This window comes from Lepus europaeus, chromosome 4 (genome assembly GCF_033115175.1).
Source record: "Lepus europaeus isolate LE1 chromosome 4, mLepTim1.pri, whole genome shotgun sequence".
In the NCBI taxonomy this organism is placed as follows: domain Eukaryota; kingdom Metazoa; phylum Chordata; class Mammalia; order Lagomorpha; family Leporidae; genus Lepus; species Lepus europaeus.
The window spans coordinates 37,127,813-37,150,977 of record NC_084830.1 but is presented as its reverse complement, the minus strand read 5'-3'; the positions used below and the strand labels follow the sequence as shown (position 1 = coordinate 37,150,977).

The window sequence follows — 23,165 nt, the reverse complement described above, 5'->3', positions numbered from 1 at the left end:
GGGAGTGAGCCAATGGTTGCAAAGTTTCTACCTCTACATGTCCGTCTCATAGTCTCTCCTTGCAAATATTAAATGAAAATAAATAAATATAAAATTAAAAAGATATTTCATGATTAATTTCTAGGGAAATAATTTGGCTACCTTTCGGCCCACTCCCTCATCACTGGTCCGCCATTTGTGTTGCTCATTTTTCTGCATACATAACTCAATTATAAATGTCCCCCAATCGTCAGGGATCAACATCCTTTTCCACATCTCTGAATTTTATTCTCATTTTTTTATTTCTCTTGAATTCGCTTCTTTTATAGCTTTGGCAACTATTTATATCCTCTTAATAGTTTGAAGGCATGATAAGACCACTGAGCTAGTTAAAACTTGGGAAATAGTTCTACTTCTTATTCTAAATTGCTTTGTGATTTTGAGTATATCATCTAAATGTTTGGGACTCAATTTCATAAGTTGAGAGTATTGTACCAGAGGTAATGAAATGCTATGATTTTGTGTTTTTTAAATTTTATTTAAGGTTTACAAACTTCATGCATTTTATATATACAAATTGAGAAACATAAGGATTCTACCCACCCTACATTCCCTCCTGCCCACACATCCACCTTCTTCCTCCTCTCTACTATTTCCACTCTTTAATTTTTACAAAGATAAATTTTTAGTTTCCTTTATACTCCTATGATTAACCATACAATCAGTAAAGAGTTCAACAAATAGTATGAAAAAAAAAAACACTAATGTTCAACAGTAGAAACAAAGGCTGTGAACAGTCATTGAATCTCAAAATGTCAATTTCACTACTATACATAACATTTTTCATACTCTATTAGTTACCACAGATCAGGGAAAACATATGGTATCTGTTCTTTTGGGATTGGTTTATTTCACTAAGTTTGGTGGTTTCCAGTTACATCCATTTTGTTGAAAAAGGCAGGATTTCATTTTTTTAAACTGCTGAGTATATATGCCACAATGAGTTTATCCAGTCATCACTTGATGGACATTTGGTTTGATTCTATATCTTAGCTATTGTGAATTGAGCTGCAATAGATATGGGGTTACAGGACACTCATTCATATACTGATTTCATTTCTCTTGGCTAAATTTCCAGGAGTGGGGTTTCTGGGTCATATCACAGAACTATTTTCAGATTTCTGAGGTATCTCCATACTGTCTTCTAAAATGGCTGTACCAGTTTACATTCCCACCAACAGTGGATTAGGGTAACTTTTCCCCCCACATCCTCAACAATATTTATTGTTTGTTGATTTCTGTATGAGGGCCATTCTAACTGGAGTGAGGTGAAACCTCATTGTGCTTTTGATTTGCATTTCCCAGATGGCTAGTGATACTCAGAATTTTTTCATGTGTCTGTTTGTCATTTGAATTTCCTGTTTTGAATAATGCCTATTCAAGTTTTTTGCCTACTTCTTAATTTGGATTATTTGTTTTGTTGTTTTTGAGTTTCATGAGCTCTTTATAGATTCTGGATAGTAATCCTTTATCAATTGCATAGTTTGCAAATATCCCGTTCTATTGGTTGCCTCTTCACTTTGCTGAATGTTTCCTTTGCAGTGCAGAAGCTTCTCAGCTTGATGTAATCCATTTGTCAATTTTAGCCTTGATTACCTGTGCTTCAGGGGTCTTTTCCAAGAAATATTTGTGAATGCCAATGTCTTGCAGGGTTTCTCCAAGATTCTCTGGCAATTTGATGGTATCAAACTGTAGATTTAGATTTTCTGACTCTTAAACATAAATCTTCATTATTGATAAGTCATTCATGGTCTATTCTTACAATCTCAGCTGTCTTTTAATTTGGAAATTCTTCAGACAGAAATTCTTTATGTGAAAAAAATAAGTGATTCTAAACTAACTTATTTCTGTCCAATGTTATTTCCTCAATGTAATCATTATCCAATTCTTATTAATTCTCTAATTAATTCACTAATTATTAATTCTTATTAATTCACTAATTAATTCAATAAGAAATTACCTCACCTTCTTTCCACTATAATCCCAATCAGTTTATCTTTTAAAAGGCTACTCATTCATCTCCAAATGAATCAAAAAGTGGTGGCATTTATAAGAATTTCAAAATGTTTTCAATCAATGTCAGACTTAAGTAGTAAACATTGCCATGGGGCCAGCGCTGTGGCACAGTGGTTTAAAGCCTCAGCCTTCAGCACTGGCATCCCATATGGAAGCCAGTTCAAGCCCCGGCTGCTCCTCTTCCAATCCAGCTCTCTTCTATGGCCTGGGAAATCAGTAGAAGATGGCCCAAGTCCTTGGGCCTGCACCCACTTGAGAGACCTGGAAGAAACTCCTGGCTCCTGGTGTCAGATCAGCTCAGCTCTGGCCATTGCAGTCATTTGGGGAGTAAACCAGTGGAATTGAAGACCTCTCTCTCTTTTTGGCTCTACCTCTCTCTGTAACTCTTTCAAAAAATAAAATAATTCTTTAAAAAAAAGAAGTAAACATTACCCTAAGGTCTATCCCAGAACTAAAGATGTTGATTTAGCTTCTGAATTTGCTGTTAGGATGGGCCAATAGTGAACTGCATTTCTAGAAAATACATTTTCTCTCTTCCTCCATTTTCTCTGTTACTCTTGATGGTATTGACATGAACAGGAGAGGATACGCAGTAATACATATCACATTTATTATTCGAGGCCTTTTCCCCTGAGTCTGACATACAGAGTAGTAGAAGCTGACAGAGTTGGAGGGAGCCAGAGGGAAAGATGGACAGCAAAGAAGACCAAAGCAAAAGGGCAAAAGGACACATTTTACCTAACAATCCCCTAGCCTTATTTTTTTTTTTTTCATTTTCTGGAGAAAACACAGACCTCATTGGAAAATTTTAAAGCATTTTCTTGGAACATTTTCAATGTAAACAAAAAAGAAATCAAGTACAAAGTAACTGATAACATTTATGGATTGTGTCCCAAATCCTGGCTTCCAAATTAGGCTAGGTTAATAACATAATGTTTCTGAGGTTAAGAATAGATTTTCAAGCCACTTCAGTATCATAAATCTATTGTCCTGTCATTTAGGATGTAGGGAGAATAGCGGAGACAGAAGGGCAAAACACATTGCTGTCATTATATATTACCTAACAATTTGCATCTGGAAATGTTCTTTGTTCACAGGTGCCTCCTACACAAACATAATGCAGAGAAACACTTTTTTTAAAAAATTTAAATCTTAGACCTGGTAAATTCAGAATGCCCCGAAACAACTGAACAGTTGGGTCTCACACCTGTCTCAACTTCTTACAACATATGGTAGCCCCTCACCATCATTTTGCAAGATAATAGTGCTTCTAAAGCAGAATTACAGGTAGGCACTGTCTTATAATTGTTAGGTTACACCAGACTTGACGTAGGCAGGTAGCTAAATGTAATTTTGCTGAAAGATGCCATACCGATGTTAAAATGTTATATCTCTTGTACCTGAGAAGTTGTAATGTTTTTATTCTTTTCTGAAATAAAAAACTTTACCTGTCCCAACTGGTTTGCAAACAAGATAACCTAATACTTCACAAAACGTAGCCCCTCTATAAATGAAATCATTTAAATTGCCTCTCATTATTTTCTTGCAATTGCTTTTCCTGCAGTAGCAATGGGCTTCCATGAAAATCTAACTATATTTTCATCCTGATCTTTATCAGTTGGCTAGGATAACAAATCCACTTTCTATGACTTGGTTCTTTCTTCTCCATTTTTGTTAGGCAGGACTTGACCAACAAAACAGGTGAAAGGATGCCGTTTCACAGATACATACAGCAAAATCCAATAAGAACTATAAAAACAAAAAGAAAATCTGATACAGTAGAAAACCAGTGCTGTGTATAAAATTCTCTCTTATTCAACAACAGTGTGTGTTTGAATGAACGTGATAGGAATGGGAATCTTTGCCTTGTTCTGAATATTAGAGAGTAAAAGTTCTATACTTCATTTCTTAAGTGTTAGGTTACTTGTAGGTTTTCCATAAAATTTCTATATCAGATTGATGAGGTTACTTTCTGTTCTTAGCCCCAGGTGTTTCTATAATAGATGCATGTTAGATTTTGTCAAGCACCTTTGCTTGCATGTATCTCTCTCCCATCCCCTTCTCTCCTTTTCTTCCTCCCCTTCATCCTACCTGCTCAAAATCCCCTCTTTAATTCAATGCCTCTTTAGATTATGCCAGGTTTACCCAGGTAATCTTCTATCTCAAGATCCTTAACTTGATCACTTCTTCAGAAACCCTTGTGCCATGTAAGGTGTCCATTCAAAGAGCCCAGGAATGAAGATATAGACATGTTGGTAGGGTCTTATTCTGCCTCCTATACCATTTTGCCATTGTTCCTAGAGTGTGGCCATCCATGTGTATTTTTGGATGCCCAGATTAAATATTTCCTCAGTCTTGATAGATTTAGGAAGCTTCAGCTCTATCCTGCTGAGACTTCTGGTCTATTCTTCCACCCACTCTCTAGAGGGACAGGTTCAATTTTAAATAGGTTGGAAAACTATATGAGGGGTTGGAGCTTCATATTTTCAGGAATACAATGAGTCCTGGAATATATGGGGGAAGACCATTCAAGGAAGAAGGAGAACAATACTCTGAGATAGAAATAACACTTTTACCACACTCAGGAGACTGGCTTTTGTTGTGTTTTAAGAATAGCATGGCTAGAGTACAAAAACCATGAATAAACATTGTAATAGAAAGCTGGAAAATGATCTTTGATCCAAATTATCTAAAACTCTTTTATCTAGGAGATAATCTTGGATTCCAATCTAGTTATGATTGGAAGGCTTTGGAAAGCTTTGGAAGGAGTGAAGTCACTTGATCAGATTTATTATTTTTAAATCACAGACTATCTCATCTGTCTTCATGAAATGTCATTTTATCTCTACAAACACTAAAAGATTAAAATATTAAGAAATATAATTACCTCTTGCATGTGAATGAAGGAACTAAGTCTAAGAGTAGTTCAATGTTGTCTTCCCATGTATTTAGTAAGTGATGGAGATAGAATATATATTTACTAGAGTTCTTAAAAAATTTCATAGAGGGGCCAGTGCTGTGGCGTAGTAGGCTATGCCTCCACTGGAAGCACTGGCATCCCATATAGTCAGTGATTCATGTCCAGTCTGCTCCACGTCTGATCCAGCTCCCTGCTAATGCACCTGGGAAAGCCACAGAAGGTGGCCAAGTCCCTGGGCCCCTGCATCCACATGGGAGACTTGGATGAAGCTCCTCACTCCTGGCTTCAGCCTGGCCCAGCTCCAGCCATTACGGCCATTTGGGGAGAGAACTAATGGACGGAAGATTTCTCTATCTGTCTCTCCCCCTCTCTCTGTAATTCTGCCTCTCAAATAAATAAATAAATCTTTAAAAAGTGAAAAAGAAAGGCATAGGCATTCTGCCCTCCAATTAGAAAAAATCATGGAAAATAGAAATAAATGAAAGTTTATTTTAGTACAAAAATTTCGAAGTCTATGCATAGTTTTTTCATATATGCATTTTTCATTAACTTTTTTTTGACAGGCAGAGTTAGACAGTGAGAGAGAAAGAGACAAAGAGAAAGGTCTTCCTTTTTCCGTTGGTTCACCCCCCAAATGGCCGCTATGGCCGGAGCACTGCGCCGATCCGAAGCCAGGAGCCAGGTGCTTCCTTCTGGTTTCCCATGCAGGTGCAGGGCCCAAGAACCTGAGCCATCCTCCACTGCGCTCCCAGGTCACAGCAGAGAGTTGGACTGGAAGAGGAGCAACCCGACAGAATCCAGTGCTCCAACCAGGACTAGAACCTGGGGTGCTGGTGCTGCAGGCAGAGGATTAGCCAAATGAGCCACGGCACCAGCTCATTAACTTTTTTTTTTTTTTTTTTTTTTTTTTTTGCTCTTAATTCTCTCTCTCTCTTTTTTTAACTTTTATTTAAGGAATATAAATTTCCAAAGTACAGCTTATGGATTACAATGGCTTCCCCCCTGCCATAACTTCCCTCCCACCCGCAACCCTCCCTTTTCCCACTCCCTCTCCCCTTCCATTCACATCAAGATTCATTATCAATTCTCTTTATATACAGAAGATCAGTTTAGTATATATTAAGTAAAGATTTCAACAGTTTGCACCCACATAGAAACACAAAGTGAAAAATAATGTTTGAGTACTATTTATAGCATTAAATCACAATGTATAGCACATTAAGGACAGGGATCCCACATAAAGAGTAAGTACACAGTGACTCCTGTTGTTGACTTAACAATTTGACACTCTTGTTTATGGCATCAGTAATCTCCCTAGGCTCTAGTCATGAGTTTCCAAGGCTATGCAAGCCTTTTGAGTTCACCGACTCTTATCATATTTAGACAAGGTCATAGTCAAAGTGGAAGTTCTCTCCTCCCTTCAGAAAAAGGTACCTCCTTCTTTGATGGCCCGTTCTTTCTACTGGGATCTCACTCGCAGAGATCTTTCATTTAGGGTGTTTTTTTTGTTTGTTTTTTTGTTTTGTTTTGTTTTGTTTTGTTTTGTTTTGTTTTTTGCCAGAGTGTCCTGGCTTTCCATGCCTGAAATACCCTCATGGGCTTTTCAGCCGGATATGAATGCCTTAAGGGCTAATTCTGAGGCCAGAGTGCTGTTTAGGACATCTGCCATTCTATGAGTCTGCTGTGTATCCCGCTTCCCATGTTGGATCATTCTCTCCCTTTTTTGTTTTATCGGTTAGTATTAGCAGACACTAGTCTTGTTTATGTGATCCCTTTGATTCTTAGTCCTATCATTATGATCAATTGTGAACAGAAATTGATCAAATGGACTAGTGAGATGGCATTGGTACATGCAACCTTGATGGGATTGAATTGGAACCCTCTGGTATGTTTCTAACTCTACCGTTTGGGGCAAGTCAGCTTAAGCATGTCTCAAATTGTACATCTCCTTCCTCTCTTATTCCCACTCTTATATTTACAGGGATCACGTTTCAGTTAAGTTTCAACACTTAAGAATAACTGTGTATTAATTATAGAATTAAAACAATAGTATTAAGTAGAACAGACAAAAAAAAATACTAAGAGGTATAACGTATTAAGTTGTTCATCAACAGTCAGGGCAAGGGCTGATCAAGTCACCGTTTCTCATAGTGTCCATTTCACTTCAACAGGTTTCCTTTTTGGTGCTCGGTTAGTTGTCACCGATCAGGGAAAACAAATGATATTTGTCCCTTTGGGACTGGCTTATTTCACTCAGCATAATGTTTTCCAGATTCCTCCATTTTGTTGCAAATGACCAGATTTCATTGTTTTTTACTGCTGTATAGTATTCTATAGAGTACATATCCCATAATTTCTTTATGCAGTCTACTGTTGATGGGCATTTGGGTTGATTCCAGGTCTTAGCTATTGTGAATTGAGCAGCAATAAACATTAAGGTACAGACCACTTTTTTGTTTGACCACTACCACAGATTTCAATTTACTTGCACCAAAATAAATTTTCATTTTAATTCCGTTTTCTATGAGCTTTTGAAACAATCTTATGTATTCCCCAACCTCCACTGTCTGTAATTTTATTTTGTACTGCATTGACCATGAAACTTTCTCATGGATCCATAGTACTGATCACTGCAATAGGGTGGTTAGGATTCAGTTTTTTCTTTTCAGATGGTGATAACTGAGAAACTTAAAGATGACTTTGACAAAGGATTTCTTCCTATTTGACTTTTTGCCCGTTCATTTTGCAAGATATAAATATTTTTCAGTAGATATTTCAGCCATTTATTTTAGGTTTCTCCAACTATTTTTTTAGGAGAAACCTAAAATAACCTTTTAACTTCTTTATGAAAGCTCAGTAATTTTTGCCACTTGTTCTCTCATTTAAGCAGTCTTTCTACAAATTGATCCAAATACAGTCAGGGAGCAACTTAGAGGGCTGAATTCCTTTAGGTAATTCCTCTCCAGGATCCTACCTTCCAAATCTCCTTGTTACTTTCATGTACTTATAAAACTGAAAGAAAACACAGCCAGAATTCTGAAATTGCTTCATCCAGCACTAAAATTATGTGACTATTTTACTTACCTGGACTATAGCATAAGCAAACAAAAGAAACAGGAAAACTATCACACAGCAATTGGCACGTTAGATTCCCTGTATTTGGTTAATGAACATTAGACCAGAGTGACCACAGTAAGAATTAATGTCTGACTCAGAGGTGAGAGAAAAACAGAGGGAGGCCTGTCCACCCCTACATTTTACTCTGTTTCCAAGAGAGAGGAAGGCTCCCCCCCCCCTCCCGATTTCAGACTTGCTGACTCAAAGCTCTCAAGAGATAAAAGAGTAAAGACTCAAATATGTACATCTTAAGTAACCCAATTTCAATTTAGGGGAAAAAAGCAAGAAATCTGTAACAATCCAAATAAAACTACCTAGACTTTCTTAAATATGCCAAATAAGAAAACATTCTTATTCAGGGGTTAGAATGCCAAAATAAAAAAAAATTTAAAAAAAAGAACAAGAAAAAGGAGCTGCCCTATTCTCTAGCCTAGCCCCAATTTAAGAATTAATGTTTATAATTTATCATTTCATATCTCCCTTAACATATCCAGTCAAGTTAAATTTTATACACTCCTTAATAAACAAATATGGTTCATCCTAACTGATGTCTTTCAAAGTAATTATGTAGCGGCACTCAGCCCTCTACCTCTGCTGAGCCGCCCGCCTGGTCTGGCCAGGTGTACTCTCTCCACTCAACCATGTAACCTCGCTCCTTTCCTCCCCCCCAGTCCGAGCGACTGGGCACTCTCTCTCAGGTCCTGTCTGGAGAGGTGCCCATCCGTTCTTACAGATGTCCCTTCCCTAATAAACTTTGCTACTTTTACTTTCCATTACTCGGTCTCACGCCTGAATTCTTTCTTGCGCGAAGACAAGAACCCTGTAATTTCTTCGGTAACATTTTTGGTAACCACAAAGGGATTTTGAGAAGACATTGGAGGTCAGTATTCCTTCCCTCAAGCGGGACCTGATCTGTGGAAGTGACCGTTGAATGTCCGGCACCCCACAGCTCTCCGAGAACGCGGAGTCCCCCTGGCCACGGCTCAGCTACGGCTGAAACTCCAGAGGGGTTGTAAGGAACGGGAGGGAAATTAGGAAGGGCAGTTGCTGAGAGCCCGGAGACCCCCTGAGCTCTCTTTGGCTTCCCGGTGGCTGGACTGTGACCCAAGGACCAGGTCTCTCTCTTGGAGGGACACCTGGTCACGCTGCCTACTGCTACGTGAGCAGGGCTTAGCTTTGGTCGAGGCTAATATTGGCCCTCCAGGTAAACTCGGACAACTAGGTAGTGGGCAATCTTGAGTGATAGGAGAGTTCGAACCCCATTCAGCCCTTAGACATCAGGGCCTTTCCCTATGCTCTCCTCCAGCTGAGATTCATAGGGGAAGGTGAGGGCAGTCGCTCACATCTTCTCCTCTGTGGCTTTCTGCCTTCCTCCTCCTCCCGGCGCTCCCTCCCCCACTCTTTTGCTCTCCTCATCTCCATTCCTATACTGCTGGCCTGGAGAAAGGGAGAGGAAATTCCACAGGTCTCTCCACCTAGGGAAAAGCTGTTACCTGTTAACCTTTTCCAACCTGGTAGAAGGTTTTCCGTCTTTGCAACTTATGGTAGCTCTGGTGCGTCTTGAAGTTTTTGTGCGCTGTTACTATTGCTAAGCTTTGATTGTCTGAGAATTGAATCTGCAAAGGAGCTAAAGTTAACTATCTATTTTAATTGACTGAGTGATTGCAGTAGTCCTGATTAGATCTGGTTTGGTTGAAGTATTCTAGCAGTGTGGATTAAGATCTCACCTTGATGGCTGTTTTGATTATTCTAGATAGTTTGAACTTCTTTATTTCATTATAAAGGTTTTGCTAGCTTATTGTGCCTACCAAGGGTCTGGTTCCTTACATGCTGTTAATGGGACGCAGCTTCAGAGTTGACCTCATTCCTCCACGGGTTTTTGTGTCTGGTCTGGCTTGCTCTGTGTGTTGAATTGTGCGACAGCAAGGGCAGTGGGAAGCGTGTGCCCTCCCTCCTTCTGGTGTCTGACTAGGGCCCGGTCGGCACCAGGACAGGGAGCTGGTTACCTCTCCCAGCTGCACTTCTGTCTTTACTCGCAGCCCTCCCCTGTTCCCCCTAGGCGTAGGTCTAGACAGCGAGCCATCCAATAGACTTTGCTATCTGGCCGCACCTTTCCAAGTAAAAAGAGCGCTTTAGTATAGTCCAAGCAGTTTTGCAGAAGTTGTTTCAGAAGAGGGGCTGACTGGCTTAGCCAAATTAACATTAAAATAGCCAGAGGCCATCAGGCCAATGATGGACCCCAAGTTTGGGAATCCAATGCGCTCGGGTGGTCGTCCAAAGACCCAAACTCCAGACAGGGAGATGCAAAAGCAAGAGGATTTTTATTAGGCATTTGGGCAAATGGGCTCCCTGTCACCAGAGGTGAAGAGAAGCACCGAACAGCAGTTACAAGCAACTTTTAAAGGCAAAAACCACAGGATTAACATATTTCGCGGGCTTTGGCTTGATTGGCTAGTTTAAAGGTTACCAGGAGTACTCATTGGGTGCTTTTAGATGGGGAGTGGCTGCCCCGGGTGGGGGTAAGGGGGCTATTTTCTTGGAATACCCGAGGAATGTTCTGCCCGTTAATCTCGGTGGAACATCTGGGAAGGGCGTCTGTGAAACCTGCCTGAGATCGGGCCCTGTTTCTTGTTCTCAGGCCCAGTTCCTTGTTTTTAGTTTGGCAACATTCTTACCCCCAAGCGTTAGCAAGCAAAGCTGATGTGTACAGAAGCAAGAGATCTGCAATTAGCTCTTAGCCACACTCGCCATAAAGCACACCAAACACCAGAGTAAGGGTCCCTCAGGTTTTTCAGCCAAGTCTGACTAAGGGATAGTACTGAGAACAGGACCCCAAAAGGGAGAGATTTAGAGACGTTTTGAGGCAGTTATGTGGCAAATACCAGATTACTGGGTTCCAGGAACCCCAAGAGTGTTTGCAGGTTACACGGTGATACTAGTTAAGCCCGGCAACCCAGGCCCATAACCCACTGGCTATATAGTGAGCCAAGGAGTGATTTGGAGGTTTGCGGGGATGCCTGCTCCCTCCCTAGCACAGCAGATACCTCTGCCATGATTTCTCCTCTAGTCTCTTTCAGATGGGAAACCAGCTCTCCTTACCACCATGTGACTCACCGCTAGGATGCATTCTCAGAAATTGGTCTCGGTTCGACCCTAGGGTCTTAAAGAAGAAGTTGCTAGTTTCTCGCTGTAACGACATGTGGCCACAATACAAACTAAATGATCAGAGAGTATGGCCAGGAAATGGGACTTTAGCTATACTGCCAAGAGCATGGTAAATGGACAGAAATCCCTTATGTACAGGTCTTTATGGCACTCAGGAAAGATCATGAGCTCTGTCAAAATTGCAGACTGGACTCAGCAATGCTAACTTCATTTGAGTTATTATCAGGAGTCCACTGTAAAGCTAAGCCAAAGGAGCCACCATCTAGTGCTCCCCTAGATGCCCCAGAGCCACCACGCCCTCAGCCTCCTGTGGAGCCAACAGCCCCACCTTGCCCAGAGGTTCAGCGGAGTCCCAGCCTGAGGCCGAGGCCGAGGCCTAGCCAGAGCCCTAGCCCAAGGTTGAGCACAAGCAGGAGCACAGGCATGAGCTAGGGCGGAGGGTGTAGGAATGTTTCCCTTACAGGTAGTGATAGGACCCAATGGCCCCACCAAAATACGGGTCCCCTTTAAAATGCAGGATTTAAATGAGATAAAAGCAGAAATGGGAAGCTTCCCAACAGGTGGCTTGAGGGGTGGTATAAGATTACCGGCCTGTTAGAGCTTACTTGGAAGGACGTAGTATTCCTTCTAAACCCTAACTCATGGGGAAAAGCAAATGGTGTCACAGCATGCCAATGATTATGCAAACGCCTTGCATAGGCAGGATGAGGGACACCTAATCGTGGAGGCAGGGATCCCAATTAAGGAACCTTCATGGAACTATAATACCCCTGAGGGAAGAAAAAGTAGGAACCACATGCTGGATTGTCTTTTAGCAGGTCTAAGGGCAGCCAGTAAGGCAAGACCAAAGAACTTTAAAAAGCTATCAAAAATAGAACAGGGACCACAGGAAAATCCAGCTGCCTTTCTAGAAAGGCTCAAAGAGGGTCTTGATAAGCATACGGATTTAGATCCTGATTCTGCTGTAGAAAATGCCATATTAGGGGATAGGTTCCTAACTCAAGCCATCCCTGATATTAAAAAAAAGCTTCAGAAATCAGGGTTGGGTTGAGCACCCCCTTGACTGACATCATAGAGGCTGCCTCCTTGGTCTACTTTATTAGAAACCAGGAGAACGAGGAGCAAGCTAGCAGCAGAGGATAGGCAACAGGCCATTCAATGGCTGCTTTACACGGTGATCTGCTGTCAAGGAGATCCAGCAAGGCCAGTGCACCCCAAACTTGCTGATATAAGCAGCCAGGGCATTGGGCAAGCAGCTGTTGTGACAGCAACTGCCTTTTGTCAGCTCTGCCAAGAGCACAGCCACTGGACACGGAACTGCCCTCGTTGTCGAAGGACTCCTGGTTCAGAACCACAGACCTTGTGGCCCTGAGCTAAAAAGCCTTTGGCTCTGCCCAGCCTCTGCCCAGCTTCCAGCTCCAGCCACTGCTATTGAGGGGATGGCCTAGGGTCAGTGAAACACAAGTTGCCTATTTCTATCAGCCTCCTATTCAGCTCTCCTCCTAGTCCAGCCATGTAATGCAAGTCAACAGGGTGCCTCCCTTAAAGGAGATTTGCATCTTTTTCAATTCTCTTCCAGCACCCCATGGATAGGTCTGGGTCTCACACTCTCAGCCAGGCCTTAAAAGTCTATCCAATAGTATTAAGCTTAGAAAGCCCTCCCTGCCAGTTCCTCAAAACAGGGCTTTCAGTAACAGGTAACTCAGATAGTCCTGCACCTATTTGGACAGGTCCTCACTGAGGACTTAAAGGGCCTATCTCTTGAGGGGGGTGCACAATAATCCATAATGTAGATGGTTAAATGTGAATGATTTGTTAGTCTGTCTCCTTTCCCAGCCTGAGACTCTAGTCTTGTACATTGGCTTAACTTCCTAGCAAAACTAGCTACTAGATATCCAGAGAAAAACAAAGCATAGCTAGTCCATCAGAATGTTAATTATTTAACCCTTATCCTCACCCCTGGGGAGAGAAAACCTGCCCCAGAGAGAATATGGGCCATGCAGCAAATTCCTACTTCTGCAAACTTCAGGCAATCCCAGCTTTTCTCTATCAGGTTACAGGTCCCTAGATACAGGGAAATAGCACAGTTCCTAAACCAGGCTCTCGACAGGCAGCCAAAGCAGAGCCCCCTCCTTTGGGAGAAAGAGCAAACCACAGCCTTTGCTCAGCTAAAGGATGTTATGACTAAAGCCCCTCTGCTAGGACACCTTAGGAGTGTCAACTCAGGATCTGGGACCTGTTAAGCAACCTGTGGGCTACTTTTCTAAAACCTTAGACACGGTTGCACAAGGATGGCCTCACTGCCTAAGGATGATAGCAGCAGCTGCCTTGCTGACAGAGGAGGTATCTAGAATTACACTGGGGCAAGCTACCGCCCTTTATACCTCACATCAAATAAATTCTCTATTCGAGCAAAAGGACTCTCACTGGCTCACAGATAGTAGGATATTAATGTATCAGATCCTCCTTCTAGAAAACCCTCAGGTAAAAATAATGCATTGCTCTACTCTAAACCCAGCTACTTTAATGCCAGTTCCAGGGGAAAGTGGTCCCCTCCACTCCTGTACTGAGACTATAGACTTAATCTATGCCAGCAGAAGGGACCTAAAAGACAGCCCCCTGACTAACGCAGATGAGGTTTGGTTCAGAGACAGAAACAGTTTTGTCAGACAGGACCTGCTTCTCAGGGTATGCAACAGTTACAGCATGACACGTTATTGAGGTGTGCTCTGCCCCCAGGAACTTTTGCTCAGTTAGCAGAACTGATTGCCTTAACCAGAGCTCTAGATCACACAAGGGATTTGTAAGGCATCTTCACTCTGCATGGAGACCTCAGTCTTCCAGTAAGGTAGAAAGAGGCAACCAGGCTCTATGGAAAACATCACAAGTATAGAAATGTGTGCTTGGTAAGAAAGGTTTAGAAAAAAAAAGAGTGTTGTTGATAAAAAGGGTTAAAAAGGAAAGAGCTTTTTAAATGAGGAAAGGATATGTTTGTAAAAATCCTGATGGCTAGTTTACTCCAGACTGGAATGGAAATGATGAAATGTTTCAAGTAAGTTAAAGAAGGTGTGCGAAAGTCACAAAAGATTATAAAAGAAAAAAATATTGGACATGCTAACTGCTGCTCCAGGAGGTATCTGTGCCATGTTCCAGGAAGAATGTTGTCTCTGGGTCAATCAGACTAGACAGGTACAAATCCAAATTCGTACTTTTCCTGGACAAAGCCAAACAGCTCCAGGACCAGGCCAAGCAGGGCTGGGATTTCTGGCCTGACATCTGGTCATGGAAATCCTGGCTATTTCCTCTCCTTGACCCAATAACTTCTGTAATCTTGATGCTTCTCTTTGCACCAAGTGTTTTTAATGCCCTTGTTTGTTTTGTCTCTAACAAACTAAAAGCTGTCAAACTCCAAATGGTCGTCAGACAAGGCTTCCAGCCCATTCCACTAGATGACCTGAGCAGCCCTCTGGACCAAGCAGGACAGTCTTTCCAAGGCAACTGTTGCACACCATAAGACAGATAGCAAGAGGAAATACCCAAATCCCCCTCGGCACCCACATGCCAGCTTTGAAGAAGTTACAGAAAACGGAACTCCATTCATAATCCCAAAGAAGAATTTTGGGTATTACCTCTTGAGGGGAGAATGTTAGGTAGGAAGTCAGTTATGAGCTTATGTGTGTGTATCAGGCCTAAAGAGAAGACATCTATGTCCAGCATATGCTGCATCTCAAGGTCATCCCGATGGTGTTTCAGGGGCAGCCCGGTATTCACATCCTGCCCTGCCCTGCCTCCTTCTACCTGATAACCTGCCGGGTGGAGGTCCCCACCCCTTCTGCCTAATAATCTTCCACAATCTCCCAGGTGCAGCCCAGTATCTGCATCTCAAACACCCTGCTCCCTTCCTCCTGTCTGATAACATTTGCATGCATAAAGTCCTTTGTTTCAACCATAAAGTCATTTGTTTCAGGAGGAAGTGTGTGAAGACAAAGACCCACCTCCTTAAAAACCCCTGCCCTCAACTGGACTGCGGGCTCAGCCCTCTACCTCTGCTGAGCTGCATGCCTGGTCTGGCCATGTCTACTCTCTCCACTCAACCATGTAACCTCGCTCCTTTCCTCCCCCCCAGTCTGAGCCACTGGGCACTCTCTCTCAGGTCCTGTCTGGAGAGGTGCCCATCTGTTCTTACGGATGTCCCTTCCCTAATAAACTTTGCTACTTTTACTTTCCACTAAAAAAAAAAAAAGTAATTAAGTAGCCTTCAATGAATGCCTCAGTTCTCAGAAAATAGCATACAATGATACTATAATGTGTCAAGTAACAGATAATAGGAATGACAGGAATTCTAGAAGTAGACACAGTGTATAACCATTGGTCATCCAAGAAGAAAACACCATTGGTCATCCAAGAAGAAAACAAACATCCAACCTGAGATATTGGAAGTGTAACACATATAAAGTTTCCATTTAGCAATTAATTTGAACTAATTTATACCCATGCAGAGCAATGTTATGAAAACCAACCTCTACCTTATATTTCACATTGATAACACATGAACTATTGTTGCTAAAACCATATGACAGGGCTTTTGGTTTCTTAGAAAAATCTTTGATACAGTGGAAGACCACTGGAAGATAGAACAGGCTGCCTTTAGAAGATTATGAGTTCTCCATCATTGGAAGTGTTCAAACACAAACTGATCAAACACTTGGTAGTGGTATTAACCAAGAACCAAGAACCAAGAACCAGATGAATAGATTTCTACCAAAGCCCCTTTGCTCTTGTGGACTAGATTGGGCCTAAATTCCTATTCTATGCTCTTGCCTCTTGCTTAGAGAACCATTCTAAGTACAGGCAAAAATACAATGTACAAAGTGGTGAAGTATATTTAAAATGTGAGGAGAACACACACACACACACACACACATAGGCATTGTTCAGGGACTGTGGGCCAGGAAGAGAAAAGAGAGAGAGAGAGAGATCTCAATACCCTACTTGCTCTGTGTCCTTGTGAAGGAAAAGAGAAAGGCACCTGCCTTTTTTTAGGCTTCTTATGAGCTTAGAAAGGGGAGTGCCTACATGGCACTCCAGGTCCCAGGTAAGGAGAGATACATCCTGGAGAAGGAGTCATTTAATTGACATGTGGGTAGATAGGATTACATAGGGCAGGGGAGGTGTGGCTTTGAGCTAGTGACCCTAATCTTGCTACCTGCCTGATCCAGTATCATTCCCACTCTGAACTATCATGATTCTCTAACAGTGCATCTAGTAGGAATACATGGAGGATTAAAAGCATGTGGGTATAAAATAATTCTATCTAGAGGATTAACCACCCACATAGGACATGTAAACTGAGGCCCCAAATCATTTCTTTGGCCCTTTGGTCATTTGGGAAGTGAACCAGCACCTGGAAGTGCGCTCGCTTGCTCTCTCTCTCTCTCTCATTCATATATGTGTTTTAAAAAGATAAAGTACATTTCTGTGAACATTTTGAAAGTTCCTCATATGATTGGATTAATACTTTAAATGTTTCCTGAGAACACACATCTTCAACAAGAGAGGAAAGGCAAGGTTAAGGGCAAGATTTTCCCTTTCTAATGTGGACACTTCAGAATTTTTTAAATTACTCTTGAGAAACATTTATAACCTTTGTGACATTTTTGGAAATCCATCACAATTAAAAACCTTACTTCTGATACTACACTTGATCTTAGCCAAAAGGCCGAGAAGCGATACTTCCAAAGTGACCACTGCAGTTGAGGGGACAGCCAAGTAGGGTCAGCAACATTGCAGGCAGAACTGTAAATTTCTTGTTAGAGATGCCCCCTGCCTTTACCTGGCCAGCTCTCCTCCCAGGCCAGCCAAGTAATGAAAGTCAACAGAGTGCCTTCCCCTAGGAGGTTCACACCTCCCTTAGGATATACCCCATGTGAAGAGATAGATAGGTCTGGGCCTCTTAACTTACAAGGCCTAAAGCCCACCAGATTATTATCAAGCCCCTTCTATCAGGTTCTATTTGCCTCTCAATCAGAAAAATTACTTGTAGCTTAGACAGCACCTTTCTTAGCTCCTCTAATAATGACTCTATCCTTTGTTCTAGACCCTGTCTAGTCCACTTGGGCCTCATTCCTTTGTAATCATAACCTCTACTCTACCACCAATGGCTCTACTCCCAACCTGTGTGTAGTGATGGTCCTGTTCCCCACTTAATGCTGTATAATTGTTCAGACCTGGTTAAGGCCACTCTTAGGATCATTGGTTACTATCCTCAACCTGTCTTTTATGACCTTGTCTAAATATGATCAGAGTCGGGGAACTTGGAAGGCTTCCATAGCCTTGGCAACTCATGACGACAGCCTAGGGTGGTTACTGGCGCCATAAACGAGAGTGTCAATTTGTTGGGTCAACAACAGGAGCCACTGTGCACTTGCTCCTGATGTGGGATCTCTGTCCTTAATGTACTGTACATTTTGATTTAATGCTATCACTAGTACTCAAACAGTATGTTTCACTTTGTGTTTCTATGTGGGTGCAAACTGTTGAAGTATTTATACTAAATTGATCTTCTGTATATAAATAGAATTGAAAATGAATCTTGATGTTAATTGAAAGGGAGAGGGAGCGGGAGAGGGGAGGGTTGCGGGTGGGAGGGAAATTATGGGAAGGGGAAGCCATTGTAATCCATAAGCTGTATACTGGAAATTTATATTCATTAAATAAAAGTTAAAAAAAAAAAACCTTACTTCTTTCATAGCTGAGGTTTTCTTATTAGCAGTTCCCAAGGGTATATAAATTATTAGATTAAGAAACTTCATGCATTCCTGAAAAACAATTGACATTGCCTGGAGCCAAAAGCATCAATCCAGAAATAAACAAATAAAAACCACAAAAAAACCAATTTATCTTAAATGGGTTTATTGCCTTCTATTGCTTTGTTTATATTTTTATTAAAGCATTGTTTTATGCTCTTTACATATGTTTTATTGAACATCAGAATGAGAAAAACAGGAAAAATGAGATTCAGTGTTAATCTTTGTTAACAGTAATACATCACATGTTGCAAAAGAGATCTTGAAAAGAATGTGCTTGAGTTTAATGTGGGTTTCCAGATACCTTTACAGTGCTTGCCTAGTCTCCCTTGTTGTGCATCAAAAACATTTAAGTAAACTATGCCAGCTTCTCTCAGTGACTCACAGGACATTATATAAATTGTCAGTCATGTGGTATGACTCTGCAAATGTTTGCCCAAAATTAAAACTTATTTCACAGGATAAAAAATTTTGTCATTTTTCCAATTTGTTCATAATTTGAAGTTGGCTTTAAAATTCATCAAGAAAGGAAAGAGATGCCTCAATATAATAGTATTAAATATTTAATATGAGGTCAGACTTTCTTAATTCTCTGTAACGAACCAAATCAATCAAGCATAGGGGTTGGCATTTGGTGCAGAGGTTAAGATGAGTTTGGTTGCCTGCATGCCGTACTCAAGTGCCTGGTTTATGGCCTGGGGCCTCCACTACCCCTACAGCTGCTTCCTGGTGCATACCCTGGGAAGCAGCAGATAATGGTTTGAGTGCTTGGGTCCCTGCCACCCATGTGGGAGACTTGGATTGAGTTCCAGGTCCATGTCACTGGCCAGCTCAGCCCTGACTGCAGGGGAAATTTGAGGAGTGAATCAGCAGATGGAAGATCTCTGTCTCTTTACCTTTCAAATAAAAGGAAAATAATAATAAAAAATTTTTTAAAAACCATCAGATGTCATGTAGTATGAATATTTTTTCTCCACAATAGTGAAAGGGCATGTTGCAATGATGTCACTATCTCACTTGAATTCAATTGTTTTTCCATCTTTCGTTGTTTACCATCTGAAGGACTTTCAGAATCAACATATGCCCCTGCTGAGCAGTTACAAGGCTACTAGACTGGAGGGTACTGTCACATTACAAATGTCAACAAGTCAAGCCTGATTTCAGTGGTTTACCTTCAACAAAATAAATTCAATTGGATGCTTTTCATTTCTAAATCTCACCCTTTGTGAGATCAGTTTTCCATAGCCCCTTTACAGGTTTTCTGGACCAGACAGTCATTAAAACTGCAACATAAAAAGCCCTGGCTCAAGGCCATTCTCCTGTAATGAGGACTCCAACAGCAGGGGCAGGTGCAGGCCAGGCAGCTCACGACAGGTTTCCAATGTAGACAATGGGGCCTTTTACAGTCTCTTCTGTTCTGATGCCTCTGTCCATACTGACACACTTGCAGAAGGATTTTTCCTGATTCCTCTTTTTTAGAGGCATTTTTCCCTTTTCTCACTTGCATTTCCTTGCCTTAATTACTATTTTTCCCTTCTATGAAAAAGTACTATGAGTATTTTATAAATTTTCCTAATTTCTCTTTTCCTTATTTATTTTTGAGGATGTGATTAAATCACTCAGTGTGTCGGCCTTATTTCCTGGGATGCACTGTCCAGACAATTTGTTCTATATTAAGACAGATTCTCAGCACAGATATTTTCTCCTGGTTCACACTGTGGGACTCTGGGATGGACTATTAATTTGCTTGAATACAAATGTCAATCTCTTGTTAAAACCTAGAGACTTTCTCCTTTTATAACCATGTATATATCCCTGTGACAGATACATAAGTGAGGCGTATTATGTCATTTTCCCCTTATAAAACTTGTTACTGGAAATCTACGAATACGATTTAACAGTTACTGGCACCTACAGAAGCCAGCTACCTTAACATCTCCTGTCTCACTTAATCTTCCTATGAACTCTCCAAATTAATTGTATCATCTCCATCAAAAAGGTGATAAAACTAGAGACCAGAAAGTTCACATAACTTACCAAGTTCACATAGATTGTAACGGGCACAACTGGGATTTAATTCTCAAGCTCCTAAATCAAAATCTAATATTCATTTTACTTATCACGCTTCTCATATTCTGCCACGCTTTAAGACAGAAAGAGAGGATGGTGTTGTGGTGTAGCAGGTAAAGCTGCTGCCTATGACGCCAGCATCCCATATTGAGACCAGTTCATCCCATATGGACACCTCCTGCTCCACTTCTGATCCAGCTCCCTGCTGATGCTCTTGGGAAAGCAGTGGAGGATGGCCCAAGTGCTTATCGGGCCCCTGCACTCACATGGGAGACCTGGCTCCTGGCTTCAGCTTGGTGCAGCCCTTGCCATTGCAGCCATTTTGGGAGTGAACCAATGGACGGAAGATTTCTCTCCCTATGTCTCTTCCTCTGGCTCTCTGTAACTCTCTTTCAAATAAATAAATTAATTAATCTTTTGAAAAAGAAAACCAGAGAGGATGGAAATTCACTTCCTTCCTGACTTTCAAGCTTTGAAGTTTCGTGCTGACCTTACCTCCTCTGTGCCTCAGCTTTTTCGTCAATAAATTATTTGTCACTCACTTTTTAAGGGTTATGAAATCCTACTTGGTGATAATCATGGAAATGAAGTGCAATGCATGTGTCTTCAGCCTAAAAAGAACCAGAACAAATCTAATGAGAATTAATCAATACATCTTAGGAAGAATCTATTATATGTCATTTTATTCCCCTGGGAGCCTATGTGGTATATTAAAAATGCATTTATAGCAGACAGGAAGTTACATACAGCTCTAAAAGCAGGTGATGTAATCAATACAGAAAATGGATCTGATAGGGCAGACCTATTTAAAATATTTCAAAACAACGGTATATTTAAGATATAACAATTACTATAGATTATTATCATTCATAGAAGAACTTTTTAGAAGGTGGACTTCTTTCTCATTTATATTAAATCTTGATAACAACAGTAGTGGGAAGAAGAAATGCAAATATAAAGTCTCTTGTGAGAAATGGAAGAAACAATTCTATCATCTGCCTCATGCCTACCATGGGGAGCCTGGAAAAGTTTTTGAAAAGGCACACTTGATGGGCCAGTGCCACGGCTCACTAGGCTAATGTTCTGCCTGTGGTGCTGGCACTCCGTGTTCTAGTCCCCGTTGAGGCGCCGGTTCTGTCCCAGTTGCTCCTCTTCCAGTCCAGCTCTCCTATGGCCCGGGAGGGCAATGGAAGATGGCCCAAGTGCTTGGGCCCTGCACCCGCATGAGAGACCAGGAGGAAGCACCTGGCTCCTGGCTTTGGATGAATGCAGCTCACCAGCCTTAGCGGCCATTTGGGGGCTGAACCAACGGAAGGAAGACCTTTCTCTCTGTCTCTCTCTCACTGTCTAACTCTGCCTGTCAAAAAGAAAGAAAGAAAGGTCACACACTTGGCAAGAAGGAAACTCAGCAGTAGTAATTAGCTTGGAAATCTTCAAATTTGGCTATATCTTTAGATATCTAACTAATGGCACAGATCAACTGTAGTAATACTAATATACTTAATAATCTAGTCATGTTACTTTCTCTGTCTCTTCCTCCTTCACTCTTTCATTTTGATCAATTTGATGACTTAAATATGTTACAATCTTCATGGAATACCAATATATTTCAAGAACCTAAGTTCTTGACTTTCTGTCAAGCAAATAATTTAGTCTTCAGTTTGTCTTTCATTATGAATGCTGGAGATGGCCTAGACAACAAATTCAATAGAGGTTGCTGAAGGGATTCAATCATATCTGACTAGTTCGTCATTGTATCTCTAAAATCGAACATTTTGGGGAACAATAAGAGTACCACAAATATTTGATGATCAAAGAGGATTTTTTTAAAAAAATATTTATTTATTTGAAAGAGTTACACAGAGAGAGAAAGAGAGGCAGAGAGAGAGAGAGAGAGAGAGATCTTCCATCCAGTGGTTCACTCCCCAATTGGCTGCAGCAGCCGGAGCTGTGCCAATCTGAAGCCAGGAGCCAGGAGCTTTCCCCGGGTCTCCCACACAGGTGCAGGGGCCCAAGGACTTGGGTCATCTTCTACTGCTTTCCCAGGCCACAGCAGAGAGTTGGATCGGAAGTGGAACAGCCAGGTCTTGAACCAGCGCTCATATGGGATGCCAGCGCTTCAGGCCAGGGCCTTAACCTGCTGTGCCACAGCTCTGGCCCCAAGGAGGTTTTTTGTTTTTTGTTTTTTTGTTTGTTTGTTTGTTTGTTTTTTGTAATATTCATTATATTAATGAATCTCCCAGTTCATCAGCTCAAGTGGTGTTATTGTAGTTTAACTTCAAATTCTTACATAATCTTTTGTCCATATTATGTGTCTGATTCCTGTTCATGCCATGATGGCCAGAAAGTGGAAGGTGGGCATAAAAGCTGAATACAGTAGAGCTGAGGTCCTTAGAGAGGAGGAAAGCAAGAACTGTGCTGGGAAGGTGAAAATAAGTCTCATGTCAAAGAGGATGTGCCAGACAGGGACAAGAGTACCATAGCCTAATGAACCACCCACAAAGAGCTAATGAGAGGTGAAAAAATCCCAAGTGAGAGTCATGGGTCACAATGGTCAGTGTTGGTGTTTTAGGTGTGCAAACATGAGCTTGCATTTTACATAGTCATAATCCTTTAAAAGGAAGACAGAAACAGCTAGAGACCAAATTTATTTTTTTAAAAAAGTTTTCTCATGTAGTGAATAATTCCTTTTTAATTCTGGAGATTTCCAATACTTCCTCTGGGATTACATGGCAGAACATGTCTATGCTCTCCAGGATGTTGGACAACCAAGTATGTAACACCAATATAGCACAAAATTATTCAGGAGATTGTATGAGCAACTTAATGAATAGCTTCTCTGTCATCGCATATACTATATTAATTGCCTTTTCTCTAATGAAGTAAAGTAGAAAAACTTAGGAAAAGCAAGGGGAATAAAAGGAAGGAATTTCAAAGATTATAATCTAAAAGATTTATCATCAGTATCATTGAAATATGAGTAAATTACATGTCTACATTTTATAATATGTAATGCCCCACTAGATATTTAT

At 41.1% G+C, this 23,165-nt stretch overlaps 1 non-coding gene across 1 annotated transcript; it reads right to left on the bottom strand.

Annotated features, from left to right (window-relative positions):
* Window positions 1–16,806: 16,806 nt before the first annotated feature.
* LOC133759008 (U2 spliceosomal RNA) lies at window positions 16,807–16,988 on the bottom strand. The gene has a single exon (XR_009865881.1). It is a non-coding gene; the product is annotated as a U2 spliceosomal RNA (small nuclear RNA).
* Window positions 16,989–23,165: the final 6,177 nt, after the last annotated feature.